General features: G+C 43.0%; 1 protein-coding gene across 2 annotated transcripts in view; it reads right to left on the bottom strand.

The window, feature by feature from the left end:
• BACH2 (BTB domain and CNC homolog 2) overlaps window positions 1–25,924 on the bottom strand; it is a 361,358-nt gene that overhangs the window by 61,769 nt on the left and 273,665 nt on the right. The gene's annotated exons all lie outside the window — the stretch shown is intronic.

Raw genomic sequence — 25,924 nt, 5'->3', positions numbered from 1 at the left:
AATATCCAGCCTCCATTTCTGTTTTTAAATCATATCCCAATTTTATCAGCCATTTCCCCAAGAATTACAGTGACTTATGTTTTTTTTTTTTTGTGGTACGCGGGCCTCTCACTGCTGTGGCCTCTCCCGTTGCGGAGCACAGGCTCCGGACGCGCAGGCTCAGCGGCCATGGCTCACGGGCCCAGCCGCTCCGCGGCACGTGGGATCCTCCCGGACCGGGGCACGAACCCGCGTCCCCTGCATCGGCAGGCGGACTCTCAACCACTGCGCCACCAGGGAAGCCCTCTTTTCATTTTTATAACGTATACACATAAGGGAGGATTGTTTTTTTCCCGACATTTTCCCTGTCACTCAATCCAGATGTGCATGAGGCACTTTTTTTTTTTTTCCATGAGGCACTTTTAAATCTTCCCACCTACCCTCTGAAAGTTCTGATGCTCTTAGGGAGTAAAACTAAGTCTTGGCATTCCACACGAATTGTATACTTGATCTTTCTGGGTCTGGCAAACAAGCCATCACCCACTCAGAATGTAGACAGGAAAGTGGCAGGTGATTCAAGCTTCATTAGGACCAAGTCATGCCAACAAAACTTCATTTCTGGTTTTGATGGGATCACTGCTCAGAGAATGCAGTAGAAATAGCATCCCAGGATTTCAGCAAGGCAGCTGACATCTCTTAGCTCACTCTTTAAGTCATATGAAAGAATGGGGTCTAGAAGATAGTAAAATTAAGCAATCAGTGGCTGGGCGGTGGATTACTGTCAGCTTCAACCTGAGGAAAACTGTCTGGTGATAAGACCCAGCTTTCTGCTTACTCTGTCATGCTTAACTTCTGTCTCTGACTTGGAAAAGATTTGGGCGGCAAGCTGGTAAGATACGCTAGGAGACAGAATCAAGACCCTCAATGATGACCATGGGCTGATATTATGGTGTAAATGTGTAAGGATGCAATTTAACCAAGAGGTGTCAATTCCTGTACTGGAATTTAAAAAGTCAACTTTGCACAAAACTGTAAATCAACTATACTTTTTAAAAAAAGGTCAACTTTGTTAAAACAGGATGGGAGAGTTCTGGCTTAATGAGGTGTGTCAGGACTGTGACACAGTTGCCAGGAAACTTAACACAACCTGGGCTATATCAAGAGATGTATAACGCAGAGATGGGGCTATAGCTTCCCTAGATTCTTTACTGTTTAGATCACTCTGAGACTCTTGTATTTAGTCCTGGTGCTATATGTTAAGAACAGGCCAGGCAAAAAGCACCATGATGAACACTGAACCCATGTCCCAGGTGGCAATGGAACCAGGGATGTTCAACCCAGAGGAAGGGAGACATGTGGGGCCCACACAAGTGTTGTCTTTGGAGAGTCAATGTGCTATCATGGAAAGATGAGATGAGCTTGGTTCTCTTCCATTCCAGAGGGCATAAACAGGACCACAGACGAAAATTTCAGGGAGGTAGATTTCGATGAAAAATGAAGAATTTTTTAGTAATCACTGTTGTACAAAATGAAAGGGGTTCTTAAGCGGTGGTGTGCTCCCCACTGCTGGAGGTGTTCCAGCAGAGGCTGGAGAGCTACCTATGTCATTATCACAAAAGGATTCCAAATTTGATGGGAGATTGGACTAAATGACTTAACATGCCTTATCTTTTAACTTTCAATCCTTTATATTCCTCACTTTCTACCACAATAATTGAGAGGAGTTATGGTTCTTAGTATTCCTTAAACACTTCATACAAAAATCGACAAGGAAGAAAGACAAGGTGGATAGTACTTTCATTTACTCTGGATACTGCTGGCAAAATATATGGACTCGTGAGTTGGCAAAACAAACAGAGCTTTCTTAAACTTCCCCAAGTCTCCTATAAGTCTGTGAACGACACATGCTTCAAGCTACTTTAGTTTGGAATCCTGACCTAGTCCAACCAGTCTGCTGAGATCACGAACAATTTGCAGAGAACACAGGCAGCCTTGATAGAATGTAATGAAAGGCAGTATTAAAAAAATAAAGAAGTCAGTGATTTCCTAAGTATGTACATTTTCAAAGGCCATCGTATCTACTCAACAAAAATTCAACTGTGTAGTTGCAGAACCTAGAAATTAAACAAATGCAAACTCAGCAGTCTGAGTTTCAAGACATTTACACAGGCATTATTTCCAGGCATGATTTCCCCTGCTGAACAAGTAAGCCCTTTCTATTTAGACCTGTCAGGAGAGCAAGTGTAGCCGGTCACATGGAACCAGTTTTGTTTGAATGGACAGCAGCGTGCCCCATCTCGTATTTTTCCTGGGCTTGACACAGTAACAGCCATTAAAAAATATCACGAAAGTTGTACACACCCTGCCATTCTGCACGCTCTAAAATGGCAGGAGAAAATAGCCCAAAGCCTTTCCTCCTTAATAATCTCTTGGACAGGTTTTAGGACTGAACCAGGTAATCTCAACGTGAGTAGAAAAGAAACAAGAAGAAATGACTCTAAGTAGACGAGGTGGAAGACAAAAAGGCAATGAAATAAGTGAGATGAGGTGAAGGATACCTCTAAAACATGGCAACATGTACAGTGATTTACTCATGGTTGATATTCAAGAAGTATCTATAATTTATCAAGAATGGTCACAACTTAGGAGAGTACATTGTTCTGTACCAGCAACCTGAGGCCAAGGCAAAAGAGATGTTCCTGCAATGATGATACCACATAGGTTCCTGGAGGTCACCATTCTAGCTCCTGTTTAGATATCTGTTTCCTGTTCTCATGGTTAGGACCTGACTCTGGGTTGGAATTTCTTGGATGGCCCTCCCAGGTCTGTGACCATCTAATTAGTGATTCTAACTCAAATTCTAGACACAAAGTCGAGGTGAACAATTGAACTGGGTCTCATGTTGTGAAGTTGGCATTGGAGGGACCTTCTCTTGACACTGGCCTCTGATCATAGATGGCCATGTTGGTGCAGAGGCTGCCTCTCCAGTTCTACAAGATGGAGCAAGGAAGAATTCCTCGGATGGCAAGACAATCATGCTCTTTCAGAATTCTTCTTCTGAAACATCTGTAACTTCAAAGCAAGTTACAATTACAAATAATGTCATGTATTTTATTTCCAAAAAAGGATTGAAGTGAATCCTAAGATTCAGAAATAACCTTCTAATACAGACAGAGCAGCCAGTGGAGGCCAGACTCCATAGGACCCAGGGAATTATCCAATTCAACAACTGATTAGAAAAGGGGCTCACGTGCGTAGGAAGCACAAAGGAAACTGAATTTCAGGAACTTCTGAACCAAAAGTAATAACAATATAAACTAGAGTAGAAATTTGCCCCCAAGTGGAGCCGAACTAGACTACTAACTACTTTGATATTAAACCTAGCAGAGGACTAACCAGTGGATGCTCTGGGTGACCTGGGGGGTGATTCTGAAGCCTTTTTCTGATCCTGTAAGGATGATAATAACCACGTCTGGAAGACCGATACAAGTGTACAAAATGCTGGAGTGCTTACACACAAACACATACACAACACATATGTGTATCCAGAAAAATCATGGGGAGATGGATGAAACACCTACAGTTACAACATAAAAACCTTACCCCATGGCCTCTGCTTGTTCTCTCTGTCTGAAAGCATTCCACTTTTTAGAACTTGTATATTTTTCCTTTCACGGAAGTAATGCTGTTAATGTGGCTTTTAAAAAGTTGTAGTAAAAAACATGTAACATAAAATCTACCATCTCAACCATTTTTAAGGGTATAGTTCAGCAGTGTTAAGTATATTCACATTGCTGTGAAACAGACCTCCAGAACTTTTTTATCTTAAAAATCTGAAATTCTAGGACTTCCCTGGTGGTGCAGCAGTTAAGACTCCGTGCTCCCAATGCAGGGGGCCTGATGTTCGATCCCTGGTCAGGGAACTAGATACTCTAAGACCCGGTGCAGCCAAATAAATAAATAAAATAAACATTAAAAAAAATCTGAAATTTTGTAACCATTAAACCACTCCCTTTTACCGCCTAGCACCCATCATTCTGGTACCCATCATTCTACTTCCATTTCTATGAATCTGACTACTTTAGATATCTCATTTAAGTGGAATCATATAGTATTTGGCTTTTTGTGACTGATATGGCTTTTAAATAAACACAGGGAGGTAAGAAGAGAAGGTATAAAGAAGGAGAGGGAGAGGGCAAGTCCACCTCGCTTCTTTTTCTGGTGTTGGCTAGAAAGGGAGGTCCCTGGAGTGTTGTCTTGGGCTGGACTGCGGTTGGCAGGATGTTGTTACAGCTGCAGAGAGAGGGTCCTCGCGACAGTGTGGGTTCAAGGTCCATTCTCTCCATCAATAAGCCTTACTGCGGGCCCTAACTGTCAGAGTCCCCATTTCAAGCACACTTTCTGAAGTCCACGGAACCTCAGCAATTCTTCAAGAATTCTCATGAAAAGCTCTCAGCATCTTTCTGGGGGGAGAAAGAATCTGCATAAATAAAGCCTCATTATTTTAAGCACAGCCTCTGTTGGAATCCTGGAGGGAGCACAGAAGAGGCAATGGAATGTGAATGAATAGTCTCTGAGCTGCCAGAGCCTGCTCTTCAGGAACGAAATATGCTTAGAATGTGCATCCCTCGCGGACGCAGGCGAGGGGCACAGAGGGAAGGGAAATTTGGGTTCAAAACTGAAAGGCAGCCTGTGAAATTCAGTCGCATGTCAAAGGGATCATCGGCAAAAAATGTCTGGGAACCACTATGACACTCCGGCTGAACCTTGCAGGGTCACTCCCACCAACGCCACCTCACATGTCACTGTGAATAGAGCCACATCTTCAGCACAAATCCCCCTTTCTCACCAAAACTTCCACCCAGCGTCCAGAACAAGAGAGACCTCCTATAGCATCTCCACGTGGGAGCCAGACTCCTAGAGGCAGTTGACAGTGCAAACTGGGAGTTAACTTTTTCATCTGAGTGGATGGAGCTCAAATTACCAAAAGGTTAATTTGTAAATGAAAAAACTTCTATGAAAAGATTTATCCCAAGGCATTCCTAACTATCCTTGCACAAGCCTGCAGTGAAACTCTCAGTAGGTCTTCAAGCTTTTGCTATCCCTCTGCCTGACTGCTGACGGCCCCCAGATCCTGCTATCCACCCACCCCATCCCTCGCGTCCTTTCTCAAACCTGCTCCTTGGGCAGTTTTTCTTTCCCACCTCAGTTCAGGGCAACTCCCATCCTTCCCGTTTTTAGGGCCAAAACCTCAGTCATCTTGGATCCTTTTCTTTTTCTCATATCCTACTTCCAATCAGCTAGTGGGAAGTCCTGGCAGTTCTGCACTCAAAATAAAGTCAGGTTCCAAGCCTTTGCATTTCTTCCCTGCCACCACCCTCCTACAAACTACCTCTTGCTTGAATTATTGCAGGAGATGCTTAGCTGGTATCCCTACTCCTGCCCTCATCCCTTTGTAGCCTACTCTCAACCCAGCATCCAGAGCCATCTTGTAGAAAGATAGGTTGGATGATGTCACTGCTCTATCCAGAACCATCCAGAAGATCCCTTTTCACTGAGTACAAGCCAACATCATTAATATGGGCCATCAGGCCCTTCACTAGCTGTCTCCTCCCAACACCCCAGCTCTAGACCCGGTCTCTGTATGTTGTCTTCTCCATGAGCCCTTTCTGAACTGCCCTGTCTAAAATTTCAACTTGCAACTGAAATGTCCATCGATGGATGAATGGATAAAGAAGATAGATAGAGAAGATGAATGGAATATTACTCAGCCATTCAAATGAATGAAATAATGCCATTTGTAGCAACATGGGTGGACCTAGAGATTATCATACTAAGTGAAGTAAGTTAGAGAAAGACAAACATCATATGATATCACTTATAGGTGGAATCTAAAAAATGATACAAATGAACTTATTTACAAAATAGAAATAGACTCACAGACATAGAAAACAAACTTATGGTTACCAAAGGGGAAAGGGGTTGGGAGGGTTAAACTGGGAATTTGAGATTAACAGACACATACTACTATATATAAAATAGATACACAACAAGAACCTATTGTATAGCACAGGGAACTATATTCAATATCTTGTAATAATCTATAATGGAAAAGAATCTGTAAAAGAAGGTGTATATGTATACACATACACACACGTATAACTGAATCACTTTGCTGTATACCTGAAGCACTGTAAGTCAAGTATACTTCAAAAAAATTTAAAAAAACCTACAATGCCAAAACGAAACAAAATTTCAACTCCAGTCCTCACTAACTACTCCCCTCCCTATTTTATTTTCCCCTGTAACATTGATCACCAGCTTACGTATTCTTGTTTACTGTATGTTGCTCCTAATGGGAATGTAAGCTCTGGGAAGGCAGAGGGTGTATGCATTTTGTTCCCCGCTACATCCAGTACCTAGAAGAGCACACACAGTTGGTGCTCAGTGCAAATCTGGTCAATGAATAAATGGCTCCTTCTGGTCATTCAGGTCTCAGCCCCAAAGTCTCCTCCTTGGAGAACCCTTCCCTGGCCACCCTATCTAATGTTGCTTCTCCCTTGATGACTATATCACATCACCTCGTTTTATTTTACTTTTAGCACTCATCACAATCTAAAGTTATCTGTTTTCTTATTTGTCTTTTGCACTAAAATATAGGCCCATGAGAGCTCCAACATTCTTTGTCTTTGTTCACGGCTACATCCCCAGCACTTAGAACAGGGCTTGGCACAGAGTAGGTACTTAGTAAATGCTTCTTGTGAATGGAGCACCTTCATGACAAAATCAATCCATATCTATTATTTTTTCCCAATTTTTTATCTTGAAAATTCCAACCTACAGAAAAGATGAAAGAAATGTACATCCATATACCTTCAATCTCAATACATCAACCGTTAAATTTTGCTAAATTTGTATGCTCCGCTTGATCAAACTGTGCCTGAAGCTGTCCCAATAAATACCTTCTAGTGTTTTAAGCAAAAAAAAAGTATGCTGTCTTCTCTATATCTTTATCTATCTATAGATAAACACACACACCCCCACCCCCTCCATATATACATTTCTTCCCAAAACCACTTGAAAGTAAATCATGACATTTCATTCCTAAATACTTCAGCATATACATCTTGAGAACAAGAACATTCTATATAACCAAAATAACAATTTCCTACCCAAGAAAACTCATGTTGGCATAATGTTGTAAACTAATATACAGTTATATTGAGTCTCTAAATTGCTCCAAGGATGTCCTTCATAGATTTTTTTTTTTAATCTGGGAGCCAATCAAGATCACTTACTGTATTTGGTCCCACTTAATTTCCTTTGACCTAGGAGAGTCCCTCATCATTTTGTCTTTCATGGCAATGACACTTTTGAAAAGTTCAGGCCAGCTGTATTGAAGAATATCCCACAGAGGATGTCTAGCCATAGAACCATGTTCAAAAGTTAATCTAATTTATTCTTTTATTCTGTGTGGTTAATTAACCAATTTAATATATGGTGAGTTCATTTTTTTCTATTTGTTTTAAATTTTAGGGCTTGCTGCTTCTCATCTTTTTTTATTAAATTTTAATTTCTTGACTATGTAAAACGTTTAAATGAAAAAAAAAACATTTAAATGGTTCAAAAGTCAATACCAATTAAAATGATAGAAAGTCACTCCCATCTCAAATCTTTTCATTCTGTTTTCACCCACTTCCCATAGGTCACCTTTTCATAATTTTTTGTCTTTTCTGTGTTTCTTTTAATAAAATATGCAAATGTGCGTGTATACTTATAAATTATACATATGCACTACAAATACATACTCATATTTTCTCTTGTTTCTTAAACAAAAGGAAGCATACCGTACCTAGTGTATGTACTCTTCTGCATCTTGTTTTTGCCTTCTAAAATATATCTAGGAAATTACTCTGTATCAGTCCATGGAGATCTTTTTTCTTCCATACGGTTACATAGTGAGCAGTTGTGTAGTTGTACATATGTGTATAATCTTGCACCTATGTTGCTCAGTTATTTGTATAAACCCATTATTTTTTAGTGAGTCATTATGGACTGAATTGTGTCTCCCCAAATTTGTATGTTGTAATCCTCATCCGCATCTCCCCATATTTGGAGACAGGGCCTTTAAGGAGGTAATTAAGGTTAAATGTGGTCATAAGGGTTAGGCCTTGAGCTGACAGAACTGGTGTCCTTATAAGAAGAGGAAAAGACACGAGTGTTCTCTCTCTTTCTCTGTGCACAGAGGAAGGGCCATGTGAAGACGCAGCGAGAAGGAGGCCATCAGCAAACCAGGGAGAGGGGCCTTAGGAGAAACCAAACCTGCAGACACCTTGGTCTTGGACTTCTAGCCTCTAGAACTGTGAGAAAATAAATTTCTGTTGCTTATTCCACCCATTTTGTGGTATTTTGTTATGGCAGCCTGAGCAGACTAATACATGGATATTAGAAGAGTTAAATACTATAGATTTCCCATGAAAACAAGCTAAAGATTGATTTAAGAGAAAATCACTTATAAAAAAACTTAAAAAAAAAGATATTTCTGGAGGCTCCTGAGGAGGAAGTAAGGAAGAACCAGCATTCTGTTGACCACAGAGTAGGAAGCAGTCTGCATTAAGTTGTCTTAAACACCAGTGTGAGACTTACAGGTGCAGGTCCACTAGAGCATCACTTTCTATTTTGACTCACTCTTCTGAAATCTTGTTTTTTTTTTTTTTGCGGTACGCGGGCCTCTCACTGCTGTGGCCTCTCCCGTTGCAGAGCACAGGCTCCGGACGCGCAGGCTCAGCGGCCATGGCTCACGGGCCCAGCCGCTCCGCGGCATGTGGGATCTTCCCGGCCCGGGGCACGAACCCGTGTCCCCTGCATCGGCAGGCGGACTCTCAACCACTGCGCCACCAGGGAAGCCCTCTTCTGAAATCTTAATCAGACATGTGTCAGTTGTCTTCTTCCAGACTTTGGGCATGATGGAGGGAAACTACCTCATTCCTGCAGGTCCCCCAGTGGTCCAGGCTTTCCAGGATCCAGGGACGACTTTATGATTGTCCTTTTTTAACAAAGCTCAGTTGGGGATGGAAGCAGCGTCTTTTACTCTTGGTTTTTGAAAATGTCATCATCCAACTGATTAATACAAAAACATGTCCTTCCTATTGAACATTCTGACACATCCTTGAGAGAGCAGCTATCTGGAGGTATTCAGTATATAACCTAAGCCTGAAGTAAGCTGATTGAGTAACTTCCAAAGCATGCATCTGTAGATATTTACATAGGTTTGAAAATATTCATGAAAGGACTCTCCTTGTCTTCAATTTCAGTACCTGTAGACCAGGGTAACACGAAAAGAGTGACACTCCCCACATCTGCTACTTCCTTCATAGTTGTACAAGATTCGACTACATGGTGAGAATTTCCTTCTCTATCTGGGGACGCAGAGGGTCAGAGTCTTGGAAAACATCTGAGCTATTTTCACTGAAAATAGCACTAGTAATTTCCAGAGATGCAACACTAGAGAACATATAGGAAGGAAGAGCACCTGTAGGTTTCAATGATCAAGGTAAATTTAAATACGAAAAAAGGTCTCACACTTTTAATAAGAAGGAACTAGAAGAAATCTATTCTCTTTATTGCTTTTTGGGTTGATTTTCATTTAACCAATGAGACTGTGAGTGCAAGTTTCTTTGGTCCTAGTTAAGGACTCTAGTCTCTTAGTTAGGAGAACGGAGGGCCCGGAGCTGGAAGGAAGGCACCAGGGAGCACTGGTGCAGCATTGGTGCTTCTAGGAAGAAAATCGATGGGGCCACAGAAGTTTTTGAAATCACGTGTAATGCCATACTGCGGAGTTGTACTTTTTCCAGTATTATGCTCCACACTCCACCCAATCTTCATTCCCTCCTTCCCTTCTATCCACTGAACTGTTCAAATAACCTTTTTATTACTACAGAAATGTAATAATGTACATGGTAGGAAATTGGAAAATGCAGACAAGCAAAACAAAACCCATCACATTTCCACCATTCACAGGTCACCACTCTTAACACTTTAGCACAGGTCCTTGGGCTCCTTTACATACACACACACTCCAATTTGTTTTTTGTTTGTTTTTTTGGTACGCGGGCCTCTCACTGTTGTGGCCTCTCCCGTTGCGGAGCACAGGCTCCGGACGCGCAGGCTCAGCGGCCGTGGCTCACGGGCCCAGCCGCTCCGCGGCATGTGGGATCTTCCTGGACCGGGGCACGAACCCGCGTCCCCTGAATTGGCAGGCGGACTCTCAACCACTGCGCCACCAAGGAAGCCCCAATTTGTATTTTTTAACCAAACCGAGATCATACAGGATCTATTGTTTCTCAGTCTTCCTTTTCCAATTATTACCACCTTTCCATTTCAGGAAAATTTCTCCTAATACCCAGACCACATTTGGATTTTTCCAATTTCCCCCCCAAAGTCCTTTCTAACTGGTTATCCAAACGAGTAACCACTCCAGGACCACATAGTGCATCTAGTTTTTAAATCCCTTAACTCTTGTTTAATTCAGCATAGTCCCATTTTTATGACACTGACTTATTGAAGAAATCAGGCCATTTGTCCTGCAGAACAACCCACCTTCTGGATTTGCCCCGTTGCTCCCTCATGGTGTCGTTAGGCTTGGTTTTGTAATCATTGGTTTTCCTCTAACTGGAAGTTATATCTAAAGGCTTTATGAGGTCAAGTTACACACGGAACACGTCACTGGGGAGAGTGTCTATTTCATGAATATCATCAGAAGATATCTAACACCTAGGTGACTCACCAGGAGTGATGCTCAGACTGACCCCTGCCTGGGTTTGTGGGTAGAGCGTGTGTGTGTGTTGTTACTTTGTGTCCGTGTGTGTTGCTTAGCTACTATAGTAATGTCCAGCAAACATTCATCATAATGGTTTTAACCAGAAGTGATCACCTTTGCCTGAATCTGTTCCTGACACTTTAAAGTATGTGGCACTGGATTACAAATACCCTTGTGGTATTTTTTTTTTTCTTTTGTGGTACGCGGGCCTCTCACTGTTATGGCCTCTCCCATTGCGGAGCACAGGCTCCGGACGCGCAGGCTCAGCAGCCATGGCTCACGGGCCCAGCCGCTCCATGGCACGTGGGATCTGCCTGGACCGGGGCACGAACCCGCATCCCCTGCATCAGCAGGTGGACTCTCAACCACTGTGCCACCAGGGAAGCCCCCTTTGAGGTATTTTTAGAGGCTTTGTCCTCCAGAAATTTAGTATCTCCTTGAAGGTCCTTGTATCCATGTGTGCTAAGTAAGGCATCAGCTAAGTAAAGCATCAGCTCACAACATCACCTGGAAGGCATACTCCTTAAAAGGTAATTTAGGGAGCACCTCTATATGTATCCTCAGTCTGATAAATTTTTGGGGCTTAAATCTTTCCCAAATAAATGAAAGTAACCTTAAAACCAGACATCCAGAGTAGACTTCATTCTTAGAGGAACCAGCAATGGGAGTTTAAGTATAGGAGCTCAATCTCAGCCCCCGACCCTTTTTCTCTTCTCTTTTCTGAAAGGGATCGGCAATTCCTGATGGTCTCAGCCACCACCTATGGGCCTGTGCTCCTCACATCTGTATCTTCAGCTTTGCACTCACGGTGCCTTGGGAACTTATGAAACACTACAGATATATATCAAGGCTGGATGGCCTCTTTTCCCACTGATGAGTCCCACACTCAGTCTTTGGCATCTCCCAGCTCTTCACCAGGCACATACCTTCATCAGCTCATGCTGGGCGCAGGGTGAGCTTCCTGGCTGTGCCCTCCGTCTGGAGTCGTCTGTTGTCCCATCCGTCCAACATTCCATTGCTAGACAGTTATTCCTTAAATTCTTTTTCATCCTGTCACTTTTTGGCTCACAACGTTTCAGCGAATTCCTATTGCTTACTCCATCAAGATTAAATTCTTTGGTCTAAACCTTATGTTTTCCCAGGAAGGCTCCATGTAATCTGACCATATTTTGAATTATTTCCCCAAATCTACTCTTTGTGCTAATCAGAGCTGGCTCCTCAAGGCCCTGTGACTGCTTCTTTTGGGGCCTCTGTCGTGCCAGTGTCTTTTCCTGGAGGCTCTCTCCCCACTTGTTCCCTAAGAAAGTCTGATCAATCCTGTGAGTGTTAGTTTTAGGTGATTGTAGGAGACGGAAGGAAACTCCTGTCCTCCCCCAGATCAGAAGCTCTGCGGCACAAACGACGGCTAACACGTAACATGGCATCTACAGCAAATGCTCTTGAATTGTCTACACCTTTGATGTCTATGGTTTGTCTTGATTCTTCAACTATCTTGTAAGCTCGTTGGAGGAGATGGTTTTGTCTTATATTTCTAAGTTAACCCCCCAAAAGAAATGATCTAGAAAAGGGTCATGTGTTCCATTCCTCTGCTTCTATGAAGTGCTGTACTTAAGCCATCTTGTCCTTTTGACCCCTTTGTCCTTTTTTTTAAGATTTTTTTGATGTGGACCATTTTTAAAGTCTTTATTGAATTTGTTACAATATTGCTTCTGTTTTACAATATTGCTTCTGCTTGGTTTTTTTGTCTGTGAGGCATGTGGGATCTTAGCTCCCTAACCAGGGATTGATCCCGCACCCCCTGCATTGGAAGGCGAAGTCCTAACCACTGGACCGCCAGGGAAGTCCCTTGACCCCTTTGTCCTTTAAACACACACACACACCCCTCCTCTGAAGGTAATTGTGTGTTTGTTTCTACCCTACCGCAGTGTCTAGCATCTTGCACTGTTATCAAATTCTCCTTTAATAGAGCTGAAATCCACCCCCACGTAGCCAGTATACTATTTCTTCTGTTAGCAAGTGAGAATATCTGGTTGACATCTACTGTAACAGCCTCAAACAGGAGGCATGGAGAGACTGTTAAACAGAACTTTGAAAGGTCATCACATTTCCGTGAGTATCTTGCAAATCTGATGGATTTAACTCACCCCCCCCAAAATCCTCAGAGTTACAAAAGGTGTGCTTCAAACGTCTTCTCTTAGAATCCTGCATCTCTCTTACCCCCAAATTTTGGTGGTCCACATTTTTAATCTTTCCACCTTCCTATTTGTAGGGTACAATTTAATTCCTGGGCTACAACAGCTCTACTTGGCAGAAAGAATATTCGCACATAGTCTAAGGTGTTCATTGGAAGGAAGAATGACATCAAATATGCAAATGTCTCCCGTGGTACGAGAGTGCTCATCTTTACATGGCAAGACCGCTGAGGATCCTATCTTTCAGCAGGCATTTTCCTGGCCTTTTAGGAACTTTCCCGTTTTTCCCACCCTTCTCTTTTAGTAACTAATAAAACAAGAATAATAGATAAGTTGTGAGGTGTCAGAGGGTCTCTCTGGACAGATCTTTGAGGTGATCTTCACACAGAATGCGGTCGGGTTCCACTCCAACCCGCATCACTCAACATGGCTTGGAACACACACGTGTGGCTACTGCTCTCTGACAGTTCTATTCAATTCTGGTTGTTGATACTGCCTCTGCAAATAACATCGCCCATGCACTACTTTTAGGAGGAATAATCTGTCATTTGATTTTGTATCTAGAGAATTAAAAAAATAAAGAAATCAAGAGAACAAAAATGAAGACTTAGAAATAAAGAATCGGGAAAAAATGAGTGGCAATGACAAGTAATACTATCCTTTATACAGCAGAAGACAAAATGAAATAGTTGTGACTTAACCAGCTGGAGGTCTGTCATTGTGACCTTCTGTATCCCTCCTTTGATTTTCTTCTAAACGCAGGAATCTTCCGTTGGCTAAATCCCAGCATTTTTTTTTCCATCCCCGGGCCAACTTTTTGGCTTGCTTGGGAACAGCTGCCAGTATTTCTCCCTGCTGCCAATCAGTCCAAAAATGTGCTCACATGGAAGGCCTGGCTCCATCCCACCCAGGGTGCTGAATGCACTCACTTTTTCACACACAGCCTTTGCCAGGCTGCACACAGAAGTCCAGCTCAGACAGTACAGCTCACTGCATCACCAGCGAGCCCAGAAGAGGCGCCACTGTCAGTGAGAGAGACTGTCAACGTATCTGAGGGGTCTAGGGCAAAGTGAAACATCTTACTATGTGCACCAAGTCAATGGGAAAAGGAACACTTCTGAAATATCAGGAAACCAAAAGTGCGGCTGTTTAATTGCCCCACTCCTGAAAGCAAAACCAACCCAACCCTTTGTCTAGCCTGTGATTTGATTAAGAAAACAAACAAGAAAATAAACAGAAAGGTATTAACTGACGAGTGCCAACAACTATTTTACTTTCTTTGTGCTTCTGAGAGCAGCCTTTCCTACAGACAACCACACAACACCCCAACGCCTGGATATGATCCCTTTTATTAAGGAATTCCTGAATCAGTTTCCTGGTTTACAGCTTGTTCAACCAAGATTCCAGGTGTTCTCACCAGAAGAAGGGCCCCTTTCAAAAGCTGTCTGCTTGTGTAGAACTGCACACCTACCAGAAATGTCACGGACACCCCAACAATAGAGCTGAAACCTGAAGCAGTTTGGGGACGTTCCAAGTTTTTCAATGGAATGCGAATCCATTAAGATGATTAGGTAACTCTACTGATATCCTCCCATTTGAGCTCAGTGTGAGAGCTGCCAAAGAAAAGACAGAATCAAAACCGACTCTTGGATTCCAGCTCTTGAGTATTTTGGTGCGGAAACTGTATTTTCTTGTAACTCATTTTAAAAAACACCCCATGCTTTCACTGTGTAATTGCAATCTCAGTTTTCAGGAAGCAAAGAGAAATGAGATCTATAATCACTGTTTCTCTTCTGTTCGGCTTCCAGCCTAAATGGTCCTGCTCTTTTATTGGCAAAGTAGGGCAGGTAATAGTGAACAAGAAACCTACTCTAAGAAGCACTGGCTCAAGGGAAGTACCACTCCATCACTAGTGACTCAGTCATGAACTGAGCGATTACTCTGCATTGATAAAGTCATGCTAATTGGACAATAGCTTGCTGCCAGCTCATGTGGGCATGACCTACAATACCCTTGGCTAACAGCCATTATGTCCATCATACCTTTATTTATTTTAATTTTTTTGGTTATCTGGATGGGATGTGGAAATAATTTTTAAAAAACCCTCCCAAGTGCTATTTAACATCATGAATTAAAAGTTTAATTAAGTACCCTGTTAAAGGCCTGGGTTCTATGATTAAATATGACAAAAATAATATGTACGATTCCTGATCAAGTGAGGAACTATACAGCTCTGAACTCTGTCTTTAAATCTATTACTGATTTCAACTGAAATAGCTAAGCGATTCCATAACAGAGCAAACTAAGAAGCGTAAGGGACATTTAATTCATGTATAGAGAAGGGTCTTGAAATGAATAGATACACTGGTGCCTACTTTTATAAAATTTAATGCAAACAACTTTACTGTCAAAGGCTTTGTTATGAATGCATTTAAAAATGTTGATTACTGTGGTCATCCTACACTATACAGGGTGAAACAGGTAAAGTGAAAGAAAGCCTTAAAACTGCCTTTGAAATCAGGTCACTTAAAAATAATTCTTCGAAAGGTCTAAGTTTTTGTCCACTCAACTCCTCTACTATTCCAAAAGAGGGATGCACCTCTGCATAAAGCTCTTTAAATAGGACTTACTGGCCTCAGGATTTAGAAATGTTAAGAGGTTTGGAAATAGCTTATATATTTCAGTTTTAAAATCAGCTATTGCTGTGGCTATTTTCACACCAGATTTCCCTCCCTGTGTAGCAGCACCACTGAGCAGCCTTCAGAGATGGAATCACAATAGTATTAGCTCCCCTTTTCATGGCTTTGCTTTATTGCACCCCCATCCGAGGTGGAGGCCCAGATTTCAGGGCTGGAAGTCACCTTTGTGTTACTATAAATAAGTTCTGCCTTTAGGCAGTTCAGACTTATCAGCACGATTCTAGGACTTGAAAACTTCTTACTTGCCGGCAAGTCGTTACCTGGGATATTTTGACTTCTTTTGCTTTCTTTTTTTTTTCATCTGCTACCATGTCTCACCAATGCAACTTGGAAACTTGCACCACAGCTTTTAATGAAGAGTCTGAGGTAAGAGCCATTTCATCAGAGACGACTGTGCTTTCCTTTCATGGGAATAATAACACCTACTGTTTATGTGGCACCAACCTTCCAAGAAGTTTAACTTAACACATTTCATTAATCTGAAGAGCAGCCCTGAAAGGCAAACTGGTGCCCTGTATTATTATTCCCTGCATACTCATGTGGAAATTGAGGTCATTAAATAATAATAATTTTTTTCAAGATCCTTCTGAAATCGTTACAGAGCAATGATCTGCATTTTCTACAATCGGTCTATGTTCTAGGTTATCAAATAGCACAGTGGTTCTACAGCTCTTGAACTGTCATCTCCGATGAACTCTAAGACCATATGGGAAAAGTCAGGGAGGATTTACAAACAAAGATAAGACAAGTGAGCTCACGTCTCTTCTGAAGTCAGATGATTCCCTCCTTTCCAGACCAATCTGCCTCCCATCTCCCTGGTCTTTCCCTACCTCTCAATCCAAACATCTCTCCTCTCGTTCTGACCTGCAGGATTTTTCTTCTCTCCCTCCAGCAGGAACCTAGAAAAATTCCAAGACCATCAACCTGTAGCACAGGCTAGGTCTCCAGAGATCATCCAGTTCAACTCCATCAACGTCCAGAAGGATGAGCCTTGCTGAGTTGAGTTGGCCCACTACTTGCTCAGGAGATCCTATCCTCTCTCAAGTCCTCAAGAGCATTCTTTTAGCAACTGGCCTTCTGTCTGCCAAGTCAGCAAGTTTTCTGTCTCTTTTGGAACTTTCCCATCCGCCCAAGTAGGAGTCAGGATGGGCTTTGCTGTGCAAACAAATAAACACCAAGTCTTAATGGCCTAACATAAAGGTTAAGTCCTCATTCATGTCATAGCCTGATGCGAGTCAGATGGCTCTCTTCCAACAGTGACTCCAGAATCTGGGCTGTATGATAAACTGACTCCTCCTTTTTTATTCATGTAGGCACTGTAAGTTTCTACAAACCCTTTTGATATTAATACAGAGTATATAAGAGCAATAATGATATTCACACTTGAACTCAATGATCCTAAACTATTTCCCACATTATTTCTTAAATAAAGGATAAAACAGAAGCTAAAAACACTAAATAACCCTAAATGCTAAAATATGTTCACTAGCTACGTTTAAAAAATAAATGTTCGACAAAGAGAATAAGGTAAATTATGGTATGATTATGCAATTGAATAGTCTGGTTATTAAAACTTCAATTGCAAAGATTATGCATGGAATGGAATATGAGTTGACACGGGAAGATTATATGATATTCTGATGTTAACTAATAAAAAGCAATATATAATCTTGCAATTCTATGACTGCAGCCATTTAAAATGTGTATACATAAAGAGAATATTGGAAGGAAACAGGCAAAAATGGAATTGTGTTTCAGCTGGATTAGTGTTTAAGTTTTTTTTAATTGATTGGTTTTTTTAAAATTTATTTTTGGAAAGTAAGATGTAAAATAAAATAAAACATAAATCTCTAAAAAAAAAAAAAAAGAATCTGGGTTTTGGTTCCACCACCTAGGAGTTCTCTGACACCAGTTCAATGGATGTGAAAGAACACCAAGAACTCACACTTTTTTTTTTTTTTTTTTTTTTTTTTTGCGGTACGCGGGCCTCTCACCGATGCGGCCTCTCCCGTTGCGGAGCACAGGCTCTGGACGCGTCAGGCCCAGCGGCCATGGCTCACGGGCCTAGCCGCTCCGTGGCATGTGGGATCTTCCCAGACCGGGGCACGAACCCATGTCCCCTGCATCGGCAGGCGGACTCCCAACCACTGCGCCACCAGGGAAGCCCCTCACACTTACTTTTAACTGCCTCGGGCTAGAAGTGACACATGACTCCCACTCACGTTTTATTGGTTAGATCTAGTTACCCAGCAAACCTGATTGTAAATGTGGTCTTCCTGTGTGTGCAGGAAAGAGAGGAAAATTGGATATGAGTGAATATTGATCACCTTTACCATCGAGGGCAAGTGTGCTGGAATTTCTTCCTACTTAGAAAAGAAGCCCAAAGGAAAACTCTTTTGACTCTATTTCCCTCCAGTTACTGGCTCACCTCTTTGCTCCCTTTAACTCAAAAGGCCTCAAAAATGTAGCCTACATGAGCTTCTTCAAATCCTTCCCTTTCCCTTCTCTCTAGAACACAGCCCAATTGGTTTTTGCTCCTATTGCTTTCCCAAAGTGCTCAATGAAATCACGAATGGCTTCCAAATTGCTGGATGGTCAATTTTCAGCCTTCACCTTAGCTGCCTATCAGCATCATTTGACACTGTTGATTACTCTCTCCACCTTTCTTTACCTGGCTTCCAACACACCAAACTTTTTTTTGCTTTTCCTTCTACTTCAATAGTTACTCTTTCTTGGTTTACCCTGCTGCCTCATCTTTTTCTCCCTGACCCCTTAGTTCTGAAAAGACCCAAGGATCAATCCTAAGACCTCTCTCTTGGGGTCTTGGGGTTTTCAATATCCCCAATACTCTGGTATTAAAACTTCTATCTCCAAGCTAGATTTCTCCCATGAATTTTAGCCATGTATATCCTACTGTGTAGTAGACATCTCTACTTAGATGCTAACATGCTTCTCAAACTTAATATGTACAAAATAGAACTCCTAATCCTGCCCCACTCCCACCACCTGAAACCTATTTCCCTCACTCTTCACCAATCCCAGGTAACGGCAACTCCATCCTTCCAACAGCTTAGGCCCTAAACCTTGGAGTTATCCTTAACTCTTATCTTTCTCTTCCATCCTACATCCAATCTATAAGATAATCCCATAAGCTCTACCTTCAAAATATTACCAGAGGGACTTCCCTGGCGGTCCAGTGGTTAGGACCCGACGCTTCCACTGCAGGGGGCCCGGTTCGACCTCTGGTCAGGGAATTAAGATCCCGCAAGCCTCACAGCCAAACAAACAAACAGAAGTTTGCAAACTTAAAAAAAAGTGTTACCAGAATCTGACACTGATCACCACTGCACTGCTATCACCCTGGCCCAGGCCATCAGATCATGCCTGGTTTGTTGCCTCAGCATCTTAACTGTTTTTCCTGCTTCTGCCCCTGTCCTCTTTCAATCTATTTTCACACAGTCAAAATTATCTTCTCCTGGGAAAACCTCCAATGGCCTCCTAGCTCATTCCAAGGAAAGGTAATGTATCCAAAAGGTGCACAGCCTTGCCCCAGTAATTCTCTGACGTGCTTCCTCCTATCGACCTTTCGCTCATGCTGCTACCGTGTGTCAAACAGGCCAGGTCCACTCCATCCCCAGGGCCTTTTCCTTCCTTTTCCATGGCTGTCTCCCTCACCTTCTTCAGGTCTTTCTACAAAAGTCATCCCCCAAACAGGCCTTTCTTGACCACCCTAGTTAAAACTGCCATACCTGAACCCTGACGTTCCTTAACCCCCTTCCCTGTTTCATTTTCCTCAATGGCATCTAACAAAGTCCATGTTATATTTATTTATTTTCTGTCTCTCCTTCTCCTCCTCTGGAAGGTAAGGTCTGTTTTGTTCACTACGTTCACCCAGCACCTAGAACAGCGCCCCCTGGTACAGCCTTTGATAAATATTTGCAGAATGAATGAATAAGTGAATGAATGAAGAAACAGAAGCTCAAAGAGGTCGACCGGCTTGCTCAAGACCCCATATGCAGTTAGTGCCAAGGTCCTGATTATGGTTTTCCCAGCCTCTCATGGCTGACGTTCCTCAGTTCCTAAAATTGACCTGTTCCTCTGAGTTTTGTCTAGGTGATAAATGAGGGGATGCTAAAGGGTGGGCTCTGCGCTTTGGGGTGGGGGAGTGCTTTGTACTCCTTATCCCTGGTCATGCCACTTCCCAGAGACCTCACCCCCTGCTTCCCACCAAACCTTCCCTCCCCCTAGAGTCACACACAGGCTCAGAACACTCGGGGCATCCTGTGCTGTAGCGTTGAGTACTTTCTGTAGTATGACATCCTGAAAGGACTGTCCAAAGACAGTCACAACTGTCTTATTGCTTCTTTCAAAAACTGGGCCTAAGCCATTCCAGAGACATTAACAGCTTTCATAGCCTCTAAAAACTTTCAGACAAGAAGATTCCATAATTCCTTGCTGGCCTCTGTGCTCCGCAGTACTACGGCAGGAACATTCTTTACTATACCCTGTGGTGGAGACTTCACAACAAATGCTGTGTTTCCAAAGTCCCTCTGGGTCAGTTTTCCCTTTTGTTTAGCACTGCAAAAACAAGATTTGTCACGAAATGTTGGGAGAGAGAGAGAAAGAGAAAGATAGAGGGGAAGCAAAAGATAGAGATAGTGAGAGAGCAGAAGTCTGAAATATATTTTTACCTCTGAAAGCATAAGTTCCGCCTAAGGGGCCATACATACCTCTACCCTACAGCCATTCCCTGCGTGAACGCTTCCCCTTCTCTATAGAGTGAGAGGACCCGGGAAACAAGCCCAAAGAAAGGTGCCAGAGGCTTGGCAACAAGCTCTCCCTCTCGTTTCTTTATTTATGACAAATAAAAATTGTATGTATTTAAGGTATACAATGCGATGTTTTGACATATGTGTACACTGTGAAATTATTACCATTCTAAACAAAATAGCATATCCGTCACATCCCATAGTTATCCTTTGTGTGTGTGGTGAGAACTCTTGAGATCTACTCTCTTAGAGAATTTCGAGTATATATTACATTATTATTATTTTTTAAAATATAAATTTATTTATTTTTGGCTGCATTGCGTCTTCGTTGCCGCGCAGGACTTTCTCTAGTTGTAGCGAGCGGGGGTTGCTCTTTGTTGCGGTGCGCGGGCTTCTCATTGCGGTGGCTTCTCTTGTTGCAGAGCATGGGCTCTAGGCATGAGGGCTTCAGTTGCTGTGGAGCGTGGGCTCAGTAGTTGTGGCTTGTGGGCTCTAGAGCGCAGGCTCAGTAGTTGTGGCGCACAGGCTTAGTTGCTCCACGGCATGTGGGATCTTCCCGGACCAGGACTCGAACCCGTGTCCCCTGCATTGGCAGGCGAATTCTTAACCACTGCACCACCAGGGAAGTTCCCATAATACGTTATTATTAACTACACTCACCATGCTGTACATTAGGTCTCCAGAACTTATTCATCTTATAACCGAAAGTTTGTACCCTTTGATCAACCTCTCTCCTTTTGCACTACCCTCCAGCTTCTGGTAACCACCATTCAATTCTGTTACTATGAGTTTGACTTTTTTTCCTTACATGCCACGTATAAGCAAGAATATGCAATATCTGTCTTTCTCTGTCTGGTTTATTTGACTTCAGCATAATTTCCTCCAGGTTTATCCGTGTTGCAAACAGCAGGATTTCCTTCTTTTTTTAAAGGCTGAATAATATTTACTTGTGTGTATGTATGTGTGTGTTTATATACAGACCACGGCTTCTTTATCCATTCATCAGCTGACAGACACTCAGGTTGTTTCCATGTCTTGGCAACTGTGAATAATGCTGCAATGAATATGGGAGTGCAGGCATCTCTTTGGGATAGTGATTTTATTTCCTTTGGATATAGACTCAGAAGCGGGATTGCTGGATCGTACGGTAGCTCTATTTTTAATGTTTTGAGAAACATCCATATTGTTTTCCACAGTGGCTCTACTGATTTACGTTCCTACCACAGTGCACAAGGTTCCCTCTTCTCCACATCCTGGCCAACACTTGTTATCTTTTGACTTTCTGATAATAGACCTTGGCAATAACCTCCTTTCAGCCGCTCTTCCCTAGCATTCTGGGTGGGAGTCGAGCCGCCCATCAGAATGGGGTTGATGGGCAAAGCTGCACCCCTTTCCTGCCCTCTGTACTTGACACACCATAACCTTAACATCATGCTTGTGATGCCACTTCCAGCATGGCCGGCATCCAACCTAAGTGGCCTCTATGACCATAGCTGAGGAGGTGTTCATTGAGGCAGCTTGAATCCGAAGGAGCAGTGCAAGAAGGGCCTTGCCACGCTTGGTACACGACCCACTTTCTCTTCATCTCTTAACACGAAATACACCTGCTATTACAAACCAAATGACCTGTTTCATCCCGAACAGAAGTACCAAGGACAATGCCTTATCTCCTGCGTTTTGCTGACACACATCCCTGGATGTGCTTTTCCATGAGGAACCAACACTCAAGTCACAGAAATCCTAGGGACAATCTGTCATGCCAGTTTAGGAAAAGAAAAAAAAAGCAAGACAACTCCATGACTCCTTGACTACCAGGAGGAGGCCTCTATTTTTGTCTCTCCCGTTTTCAGCTGAGAGGCTACACCGGGACTCTGGTCGGCTCTACTTTGTGGGTAACGGCGTTGCCCACCGGGAGTCAGGGCATGGGGCTAGAACTGCACAAGTGGACAGCGGCTGCAGGCTGGAGCCGGGTTTGGCCTAAACTGACAGAGCAGGGGAGTGAGAAGGGCAGCGGTTTGTATCTGGAAGTTTCCTAGTCCAAAGACAGAGCTTTCAGGGACTTTCCTGAGGGTCCAGTGGCTAAGGCTCCGTGCTCCCAATGCAGGGGGCCCGGGGTTCGATTCCTAGTCAGGGTACTAGATCCCACATGCGTGCCGCAACTAAGAGTTCGCATGCTGCAACTGAGGAGCCCGTGTGCTGCAACGAAGATCCCGCACGCGCAACTAAGACTCAGCACAGCCAAATTAATAAATAAATATTAAAAAAAAAGAAACATCACCCACGGACGGAGCTTTCAGACTCAGCCATGCCGGCCCCTGTGAAGCTCAGCAGTTGGCCGGGCAGGGAGCGCAGAGGTAAGCCAAGCGTGATCAAGGCTGGGACCGGGCCGGAAGGTGATTTGAATTCGTGATGGATTATGATGAAGTTTAAAGATTTCCAAGGAGCTAATCAAATGCTTTTTCTTACATCATATGAACCAAATGCCAGTGAGTTCCACGCAGCTACTTTCCAAGGTAGTGTTTGGGATGTTTGTTTATTCACCACTTAATTCAAATTCTATGAAGTCATTCACTGAGCTAAGTGGGACAGCATCTGAGAGCCTGCAAGGACCTATCAGCGTGCACACAGCAAGGAGAGAAAACAATGCCCAGGGCCTGGGGCCCCAGGAGGGGCCTCTGAGCAGAGGCAGAGGCTCCTGGAAGGAGGCCTCAGAAACAATTACAGACCCACAAAGGAAAATGCCACGTGGGGGCTGGCCTGCATGCCCATCAGCAGGATGACTGGAGCTGGGTTACTGACAATACGAATTCACGTTTCATAGGAAAAAAAAAAAGTGTCTCGTTATATCTGAAGGTTTCAGGTACATGAAGAACCAGAATGTTTTAATTATTTGGAAATGCAGATGATGTAGGAACAGAAATCATTTTACACAACTAGAAAGAAAATCAACACTTAGCAAACTCTCACTTAACTGGAACACGAACAATCAAAAGGTCAAACAGCAGACTTTTGTGTGGCATCTACACACTCTTACTTCAAAGAGTGCCCAGTGCCAAGGAAATAAGTGATTATCGGGGATTTGACCTAAAAAGAAATGTTTAGGTTAGGTTTTACTGCCTTGGTATTGTATTATGATAAATAATTTAAGGGCTTCAGCATTTTAGGGGTTTTTACAGGTAAGAACTGGGGCTCAGAGAGGTTAAGTGACTAGATCAGGATCACAGAGCTAACTGGGGGGCAGGCCAGGGTTTACAGCACAGGTCCAGGGCGTCTCCAGGTGGGGCCCGCAGTCATGGAAGAGAGACTAAATTACATAAATTATGGCTTTCATTTGTAAATATATTTTAATGTAATCTATTTTTTTGGGAAATTAGTAGAAAACATATATGAGGTGACTCTCAAACAGATACAGATAATAAATTAACTGCAAACTCCACCCCCTTCCTAAAACCATTCGGGATAATTGGAAGTTTGTCAGATATTTTCAGAGAATTCTAGAGTTGAAGTAAATTCAAAGGCACACTTGCTGCCCCTCAAGAGAAGAAGAGTCTTAAATTTGACGAACGCCAACCAGTTTAAACATAGTCTTTTATATTTATCCTCTCACCTAATGACGGGTTAAGTATCTGCCCATTAATGCAGCTCAGGATCACCAGTCACACCACAGCTGCCATTTCTTGGCCTTCCCACATCACTTGGTACATAAGCATCCTTCCCTCCTCCAGCCCCAATGACATTATCTTCAACTGATTTGTCCTTTTGTTTCTAGTATTAGGATCTTTCTACTTGACAGTGGTGTGAGGAGGAGTAATGGAGCCCTTCACTGGTGTACATAACAAAGAATATTCATGTGAAACTGCCTATGTAGCCCTCACTTTGCCACTTTCCTGCTCTGCAGGGGTAACAGCAGACATTTCTTAACAGGGGACTGGATCTGGTGACCCCTCCCTCGGACCCCCTGTCTATTTTTGTTTTTTTGGGGGGGGTATAGATGGATTTTTTAAAATTGAAGGATAGTTGATTTACAATGTTGCAGGTGAATAGCAAAGTGATTCAGTTATATTTATGAATATATATTGATATATATATATTGTTTTTCAGATTTTTTTCCATTATAGGTTCAATACAAGATATTGAATCTAGTTCCCTGTGCAAATAACGTTGTCTTAAAGTCTATTTTGACTGGTATCAATAAAGCTACCCTAGCTTCCTTGTTGTTTATTTTATATACAGTAGCGTGTATGTCTATTTGTTTTTTATGTTGAACTTGAATGTCTTTCTGTGGAGCAGCTGCTTGCCCCACCACGTCTTAATTTTTTTTTTTTTTGGCGGTACGCGGGCCTCTCAGTGTTTTGGCCTCTCCCATTGCGGAGCACAGGCTCCGGACGCGCAGGCTCAGCGGCCATGGCTCACGGGCCCAGCCGCTCCACGGCATGTGGGATCTTCCCGGACCCGGGCACAAACCCGTGTCCCCTGCATCGGCAGGCGGACTCTCAACCACTGCGCCACCAGGGAAGCCCCAATGTCCTACTTCTTATACACAACCTGCTTTACTCATTTATATGAGTTGCCAGGCCTCTGGAGACACTGGATCTGTGACCCCTGAGACTTAATGCTAGTTGTGCCCATTAGCACCTCCCTCAGGGTGACCCGGTCTTTGGTTTCTCCTAGGGGTGCTGTGAAGAGCTGCTCTGTGGATCACGGCACAACTCTGGGTCTCTCTTCACATAGACTATGAACATGAGTTGTACCCCTGAGAGTTGTGCAGTGCACAGCCTGCACAACTGTCAGTGGCAGCCCTGGTGTTGTAGACCGTGCTGGTGCACAGGGAATGATTCTGGCCTTGAACACAAAGCCTAAAGCTGCTCAGTGTTACCCTTAGTCCCACAAAAATGAAGGGGAATCAGGATGATGGAAAAAGAGTAACTGTATAGACAGTTCAAAGGGGTGGCCAATTTAATGGTTTGTCGGCATGAAGCCCATCCTTTGAGTTCTGGCAGCTCAAACCATCCAACTGTATGTCATCTCTGGACAGAACAAGTCCAGCTACTAGTGTCCCCAAAGTACAGAAGTGACTAGACTCCCTGAAGTAATTAAGAAACCTGAGTAGGGTATTTTCAATGATGGTGAGAAAAGCAAGTTTACACTTCTTAGAATCTTACTATATTAACTGTGAAAATGACTGCCTGCTTTTACTCTTCCCCCTGGGCAAGGAAGGTGCTGTGAATACTTTCATTCTTTTACTCTCAAGGGAACTCAAGTGTTCCTTCAACCATTTGAAAGAGAAAAATCATAGCAACAGTCCCAATGATTGAGATCCCACATGTAGGACTGTACTAAACTTTGGGCAAACTACTCAAAACCCGAAGAGTAAGTGAACTAGAAACTAGAAAGGACTGTGAGGCACAGGTGCGGTTCAGATTCTTGCCTCTGAGACGTGAAATGCATCCAATAGAAACTGGCTCT

This window comes from Leucopleurus acutus (assembly GCF_964270905.1).
Source record: "Leucopleurus acutus genome assembly, chromosome: 15".
NCBI classification, from domain to species: domain Eukaryota; kingdom Metazoa; phylum Chordata; class Mammalia; order Artiodactyla; family Delphinidae; genus Leucopleurus; species Leucopleurus acutus.
Note: the sequence above shows the minus strand (reverse complement) of the source record. Positions and strands in the feature narration are given on the sequence as shown.